This window comes from Zalophus californianus, chromosome 13 (genome assembly GCF_009762305.2).
Source record: "Zalophus californianus isolate mZalCal1 chromosome 13, mZalCal1.pri.v2, whole genome shotgun sequence".
Classification (NCBI taxonomy): domain Eukaryota; kingdom Metazoa; phylum Chordata; class Mammalia; order Carnivora; family Otariidae; genus Zalophus; species Zalophus californianus.
Window position 1 is genome coordinate 8,631,986 of NC_045607.1, and position 8,114 is coordinate 8,640,099.

At 47.8% G+C, this 8,114-nt stretch overlaps 1 protein-coding gene across 1 annotated transcript in view; it reads right to left on the minus strand.

Moving 5' to 3' along the window:
* ZBTB34 (zinc finger and BTB domain containing 34) overlaps positions 1–7,198 on the minus strand; it is a 31,073-nt gene extending 23,875 nt beyond the window's left edge. Inside the window, exon 1 of the mRNA XM_027616364.2 lies at positions 7,014–7,198. The gene's annotated coding sequence lies outside the window, so the exon portion shown is untranslated. The remainder of the gene's footprint in view (positions 1–7,013) is intronic.
* Between the last annotated feature and the right edge of the window lie 916 nt (positions 7,199–8,114).

Here is an 8,114-nt window from a genome sequence, read left to right on the forward strand (position 1 = left end):
CCGCCACCCCCGGGGGGCCTGCGACCACCGGTGGCCCAGCCCTCCCCCTCCGAGACCCTCGATCCCACAGCCCTTCGGGCGCCTACTCCTCACCCGAACCGCTCCCGGCGGGACAGATGAAGGCAGTAAGGTGCAGTGGTGACAAGCACGGGCCTGGGGACCTGCCATATCGGGTCACTTCACGTATGACCTTGGGAAGATTACCTACCCCCCTAAAGCGGGAGATGAAAATTCCGAACTTGCGGTTTTAAAACCCCTGCCGCAGAGCAGGCCTCAAAAAATGTGCATTTCCTGATCCTTGGAGACACCCCAATGTTGATACTTGGCTGCGAGTGCGAGCTTGGCCAGCATTTTCCTCTCGGCTTTGGGCGAATTTAACCCCCTTTGAAGAGGTTTACCCCCCTTTGCATTTTGGCGGATTCCTCCATAGTAGTGGCAGAGTTCATTTTCCCTTTTCTGAATTTGTAATAAAAATAAACCAGGAGTCAAGATACCAGCTCTTCTTCAAGATACAAAGCTGAGACTTCTGATGCTACTTCATCCTTTGCAATCAGGAACTCTTTCTCTGGGTTCTATCAAATAGTCATCTTCCAATAACAACAGCTACCCTTTGTTAGTCTGTGCAGGGCACTGTGCAGACACTTTATAGACATGACCCCCTTTAATGCACAACCCCAGGGGGTAGCCATCAATTATTATCTCCATTTTATCCAGGAGGGAACTGAGGCTCAGAGAGGTTAAGTGACATATCTAAAGTCACACAGCTGAATGGCACACTTGGGATGAGCTCCCTATCTCTCTTGACTCCAGACAGGAACTTCTTATGGCAACAGAATATTCCAAACACAGAATTTTAGGTAACCAGTTTCTAACTGCAGGCACCTGGGCAGTGTCACTCTCTAATTACTCTTCCTCTTGAGCTATTTCCTTGAGATCTGTCCCCAAGAGTGAGATCAGTGAACTCAAGGGCACAGGAATGCATCTTCTTGTCACACCAGGTTTCCTCAGGACCACTGACTGGGCTGACTCACAAGCCCACATGAGTGAGTTCCTGTTTCCCTTCAGAGCAGCTGTGGGCCTCATCATTTTAACTTGATTGTTGCTAAATTTGTTGGTAGGAGTTGGGGTCTTCTTGGCTGTAATACAGTATTTGCATGTCATTAAGGACTGTAACATGTTCCTAAGTGTTTCACCTTTTTGTCATGTGTCTCAAAGTTACTGGCCATCTGTCCATTGGACACTGGGTATTTCCCTCACAGATATATTTTTATTTGCCCACCTACTTGGGCCACTAAATTCCTAGATTTTTCCAGTCCCCTGCTTTTATTTTTGTCATTTGGCTGATTATGTGTCATAATCTTCACTAATTTGTTGTAGTTAGAAAAGCGTCGCTTCTCCACAATTGGAATGTATGTGTTTCTGTTTTCCCATAATCTTGGTAGCATTTTCAAAGTGATTTTTCAGCCCATTTGAAATCAAAAAGAGGCTAGAGGGTGATGTATGGGCCTCATTTTAATTTATTCCACAGTTATCCAGCCTTGCCAGCAGTGTTTATGAAATGGTCAAATTCACATCTCGTCAAAGTCTGGGCTTAACCTTCAATCCAGTCAAGGAGTGGTTTTGCCATTATGGGGGTCAGCATTTGTGAGAGTGACAGCTGGTGTTGGCTGATATCTGTGTTCCTCCTTCTCTTCTGAGGCACGTGGCTAAAACACATCTCCCTGCCTGCCCTCCTCGTCACGTGTCAGTGGAGATAGTGTGTGAAGTGCTTGTAAGTGAATTCCCTTCCCTGTCTTTCTTCCTCTCCCTTCCTAGGACAGATGGTACTGAATCTCCAGTTCTCACCTATTTCAGATTCCTGAGCACTGATAGCCAGGTTATCTGATCCCAGCCTGTCCCTCTTCTGGTTCCCACAAGGAGACCCTTTCTGCCAGAGGTCAGGCTATGCTATGTGGCTCTGGCCCACTTAAAAATCCCCAGAGTTTGGAGGTGCTTGGCAGGCTCAGTCAGTGGAGCTTTCGGGGTTGTGAGTTTGAGCCCCATGCTGGGTGTAGAGATTACTTAAAAATAAAATCTTTAAAAACAAAATTAATCAATAAAACATAAAATCCCCAGAGTTCGGCAAAATCTGTCTGTGTTGGCACCTGTTAGAGTCTGTACAGGACACACAAGAGTCTGAGTATCCCTTAAACTCAGTATGAAGATTGTATGAAGTATTGGGGCTTTCCTCATTACCGCTCCCCTCACCAGGATGTGGGTGTATGCCCCTTCCACCTGCCTCACTACCTACTAGTTCTGGGCCAGCAGGGGGCGTGTGTCTCCCCAAATAGTCCCAAGATGTCCACTGATTTCTAGAACATCCCAGACGGTCAGGGTTCCTTCCACCTGACCACCTCTGCAGGGTAGCGTCAGTGTTCCACCGGGCCAGGAAGAGCCCTCTTCCTTGGACACCCCTCTCATCCCCCGTGCCTGTGTAACAGGGACCAGGTAGTTGGTTCACGCCTCTGAACCTCTCTTCTTCATCTGTTCAGTGGTGATTGGACGGTGAGGTGTGAATCATAGTCTCACTTCCCACCGCCAAGGCTGGGCAGTAGAGTGCTGTGGCTAACCAGTGAGGCAGATCTGGGTCTCCGTTTCTGCTCAGCCACAGAGCTCCATGATCTGATCCAGGGCAAGGCACTCATCCTTCTGAGCACTGGCCTCTGCATCTGCGTACTGGGTGATAGTACCTACCTTCACGGGTAAATAAGATAATGATTCAATGCTTCCAGCATGGCACTCTCAAGAATTATTCTTGATCAACAAGGAAGCGAGGGAGAAAGTCTGGCTTCGAGAGCCCCCGCCCATTTCCATGAGGCCTTTTCTTACTTCCTGGAGAGATGGCTTGCTGTCTGCTCTCCTCCCGTTTCAGCTATTGCACTTCTGAGTGGGCCTGCCTTCCTTTGGACCTGAGCCCTGCTGACACCCACAGAGGGAGCACAGATGCTCCCTCTGGAGTCCTTCCTCACTGTCCGTTTCTTCCTGCCCTCTCAGTTTCCTGCTGATTTTCCAACACTGCGCCTTTAACCGACTCTGCTGGCACTCTGTACTTCTCCTTTGTAGTCACCACAATGGTAATTAATTAATTATCTGCACAATTATGAGCTTAATATCTGTGTCCCCCACCACTAGCCTATAAACTCCATGAGGGTGAGACCTTGTCTGACTTCTTCCCTGCTGTTTCTCCAGGTCTTGGTACTCCGTAAGTATCTGTTACATTAATAGATAATGACTAGTTACCTGTTTTGATTTCTAACTATGTTCCTTGAGGACAGGGACTATTTAACTGACCCATTTCCTCTGCATCCTGCGGAGAACCTGAATGAGCAGTAACAAATATTTGCTGAGTGAGACAAAGAATGAATGAATGAATGAATGAATGAAGACCAAACCCCTCTTTCTCCTCCCCTTTTCCCTGCAACACACCTTACAACCAAGTCTCCCCATCTGTGTAAAAAGTCCTTGGTCCTAACCAGCCTCTATTTTGCAGCTTCCCTTGACCCATGATGAGGATAGATGAGAAAGACCTTCCACATTTGTAGGGAATTCTCATTTGAAAAATGGAGTTTTGGGGAAATCTGCATGGGTCCTCTCTGTGCCCTGCTTCTTGAGGAGGACACACCTACCTGGTCAAAAGAGAGGGTACTCAAGAGAGGGTACACAAATACATACAGGACTGCCTTTGGCCCAGAGCATTTGCCCCCCACTTATCATCAAAGCCGTTAACTGCAAAGTTTCATGCTCACACTCACATGCTATGGTAGGCAGTGCTGGATTCTGGTTAAGAGAATGGGGGAGTCATTTTTTTAAACGTAAGCTCTAGAGCCAAGATGGGGCTTGAACTCACGACCTGAGCTCAAGAGTCGTGTGCTCTACTGACTGAGCCAGCCAAATGCCCCAAGAGTGGGGGAGTCTTTAGAGTTGCTTTGGGTGAATCACTTATCTTTTTGACTTTTTGCTTTTTCTTATTTCTCTGAAAATGGGACCTGATATTACCGAATTTCCTCTTTTAATCAAGGATGCATTCTTGTTCGCATTTAAACATTCTTGGAATCAGAAGACATCTTACAATCAATGAGTATATTTAATCAGGTTGTGTTTTGTGTGTGTGTGTTTTTGTTTTTGTTTTTGTTCCAAACGCAAATCAACAAATCCAGAGTATATCTCAGAATCAGTAGCATTCTTGAGAGCTATGTCTCCCAAGACACGGCCCTGTTGTAACTCACAGGCACATGTCTGACTAAAGTCAGTAAAGTGGAGACATCTGCAAAGATCTAGCCTGGTTTAAAAGGTGACTTTGTGCTCTCAGTGTTAGAAACCGGGCACAAACCCGCTGGGCACGCCTTGGATTTCAATGAAAGGAGCAAACCGCACGTGAAGAGTATTCACGCCATCACATGTGTTTAATGTAAAGCCAACATCCTGTCCATCAAACACGAGACTAGAAACATTGCTTGCCGTCGCTCAGAAGTCAGAGGGCTTTGCGGGATGACTTTGATGACCAAGACTCTTTAAAATATACCCGGGGAGGTGGACCTTTCCTCCCTAAGTAAATTTCCCTAGAGCAAATAGTTCCATTGACCTTCGACATGACTTCAGTGCTTTCCTGAGTTGAGAGCTATTTAAAAATAAAAGTCATGGCATCTGATTGTTTGAAGGCTTCACTAACGATTTCAAGTATGAGGGTCTGGAGAGGGGGTGTCTCTTTCATCTCTCGCTCTCTTTTTCCCTTGTGCTAGTTTTTTAGTCCTTTTCTCCTTACAATAGGATCAGAATGAAGGAGGGCCCTTTGGGAACAGAGTCCCCAGACTGTGGGTCTGTGGGATGGTCCCAGGCATTGTGGAGGGAGGACAGTCTATCTTTCTTTTTCTTTCAATCAACTTTAATGAGGTATGATGAGGATTGGCCAATGTAGACGTTTGTTAACTACCACCCCAACCTTTCCTTTTTTGGTTTTTCATCCTGCCTTATAGAGCCCCTGTGCATCCTGGCCTCGCTTGTGCCACTGTAGGAATCAGTAGCCGAGGGAGTCCCAACAGGGGAGGTGAGACCACCATGCTCAAAGCAGATCAGCTGGACAGTGGAGGCATACAATGCCTGAGGGACCCTGGCATGCTATCACTGTTGCATATTTACTCATTCAACAAATATTTATTGAGTGCTGAGTGCCAAACATGGCCCGAGGTCCTGGGAATATAGCAGTGGACAGGGGGAAGCAGCCCTTACCTCTCAGGAACAGCCAGGGAAAGAGAGGCATAGACTAACAAAATGTATAGCGTGTTAGATGGGGAGAAGGGGTACGGAAAAAACGAATAGGGAAGGGAAAGGGGGAGAAGACCATACATCGCCCATTGAGAGAGTCTGGTACTAGTTTGAGGTTCTCATCCTCTGTATCAAACAAAAGGGTGCTCCCAGGTGCAGAGTGAGCAGCATCCTGCGTGGCACCTGCCTTCCTGAACTTAATCTTCCTCCTCTCTGCTGATCCTGAGCTGGGGCTTGCTTGAAACCTGTGTACCTGCCCTGCTCTGATCAGTCCTCTTTTGCTGGGCTCCTCTAGGATCTGCTCCTCACTAGGTCCTATGTTTCTTCTGTCCACTGGTCTCAGCTCTGTCCATCTCTGTCCATCCCCCGAACTGGGCTGACTTTGTCTTCAGATTCAGTGCTTCTTTCCTCATATTTCCAAGATTGGTCCCATGGTAAAAAACCATGAACCTTGGGCAAGGATAATCAGACTCTATAAACCTCGGTTTTCTCATGACGATAGTACCTGATCCAGATGGTTATGAGAACCCCATGAAATACGAGGAAAAGTGGCTCTCAGAGCCTCGTACCTGGTGGGTGCTGAATCAGCAGGAGCTCTTAACATATGAGGGACTGAACCAATGGCAGCAATGCAAGGGGGAACGCAGTATGGAGGTGCACCCTGGCTTTGTCTCCCCTACCCCTCCCTCCAGATCTCCCCTCCCTTCCCCCCACTGGACACTGTCATTCTCGGCTCCCCTTTCATCATGGAGCTTAGCTTCTTGGAATCTTTGCCTCTGGCCACTATAAGAGAAAAACTCTTCAACTCATCGGCTCCCTCCCTCCCTCCCTCCCTCCCACTCTCATCCCCCCAAGAACAGTTTCTGTTCAAAGGGGATGATGCCTTTCTTGTCAGTCAGGACTCAAGAAGATGGTGGTATCTTGGCCCCTTCTTTATTCCTAATGACCTGGTTTGTAAGACGTCTTTCGCCTCTCTGAAAATAAGTAGCCTTTCAGAACACCCAGCAACCTTGGCGTTCATTGCTGAACTAGTCAGTGCGTTAAATTTGTCCAGGGTACTCCTTTGCCCAGGGAGATTCTCAAAATTTCTGCTCTGATCCTTCTGCTGGCAGGAACCAGGGCACCTGTGCTATTTCCCAATGTGGAAGCTGGGCTTAGCTGACAATTTATACCGCAACACTTTTTTTTTTTTTTTTTACTTGTCCTCAGTACTCATGACACTCAAATAAGTAACCTCTGCCCATTCTCCTCTTCCTTTAAGCTTCTCCTCGTTTTTTTCCTTGGAATCCCAGAGTTTCGATGGAGTTGGATGTGCTCATCTGCTTGGGATTCTTAGGCAGGCCTTGTGGGCCTGATGTCTTGTTAGGGGTGGTTCAACTTCTGGTCAAGCAATAAATTAAGGACACAGTGCCGATGGTTAAAACTCACTGAACAGGGGCGCCTGGGTGGCTCAGTTGGTTAAGCGACTGCCTTCGGCTCAGGTCATGATCGTGGAGTCCCGGGATCAAGTCCCACATCGGGCTCCCTGCTCAGCAGGGAGTCTGCTTCTCCCTCCGACTGTCTTCCCTCTCGTGCTCTCTCTCATTCTCTCTCTCTCAAATAAATAAATAAAATCTTTAAAAAAAAAAAAAACTCACTGAACAAAGGGAAGATGGGAAAACTCTCTGAACCTGTCTCCTCATCTGTAAAAGGGAGAGAACAAGTGTTCTTACCTCAAAGGCTTGTTGGCAGTAGTACAACGCGATCACGGTCGTAAAGCTCTTACAAAGTGTCTCGTGTATGATAAACACACAAAACCCAGTAGCTCATATGTCCAAATTGGGGTTTGTTAGGATGAATCTCATTTTCCTGCTGAGGCTTCTCTACTCCATCCAGCTACCTAGGAGCTATCACACCGAGCCCTGAGCATCTGCTGCCTCCTCTGTCGGGCATAAGCAGCTTCACGATGGAGACCTTGTCTTGCCCTCTTGCAATTCTTAGAAGTCACCGGCATTTCCTGTTGTCAGGGGCTTCCTGTGACTCAAGAGCAGGGACCCTGTCTTGTTTCTCACTGTAGTTCCTGCGCCCAGCACCAAGCTGGGCAACAAGGCAAGTGCTCAATAAATGTTTTAAAACAAGGAACAAAGTTAGGACAAAAAGAGGTCAGGCTCCAGCTGGATCCCACTAGGGTGAGATGGCTCCGAACCAGGAAGCACCGATTTGCAGAGCCCTCCTGAGTGGGCAGCGGTCCAGCTGCCCTGCCTGGAGGCAGACCGCCCCCTGCTGCACCAGCCCTCCAGAGTCATCACTCCAGCTACCTCTCAGAACTGCTGCTCATCCTGCCTTTCCGGAGAAAGCTGAAAAACAGGCAGTTTACCTCTGAGAAGTGAGCAACAGTGATAACCCAGGTGCTAAGAGCAGTGTGTAACTGACATTGCTCCCTCTCCCAGTGGGGGCGTCCCTGGTCCCCTAAAACAACCAATGGTGTGTTCTAGAAACCCACCCATGGGAGAGCCATTCATTTCAGTAAATTATGTGGAGCTCTTCTCTAAGTTTTGATGCTGCCTCAGCCTCTAGGTCCCTCTCTCAGTTAAACTTCCTCAGCAGAAAGGCCCTCTTGAATTCTCAGCCACACTCCAAAGACAGCCTGACCATGGCCCTCTGTATTGGGAGACCCAGAAACTCAGGAGGAAGAGTTGGAGGTAAAAGAGCAAGCAGGGCCCTTTCTTTGCTTAACAGAGTTCAAGCCATATTGTTGACCCAGGAATCTCTCCAAATACCCATCATCTCCCTCATCTGCGTCACATTCCTCTAGTTGGGAATGCGGTTTCTAG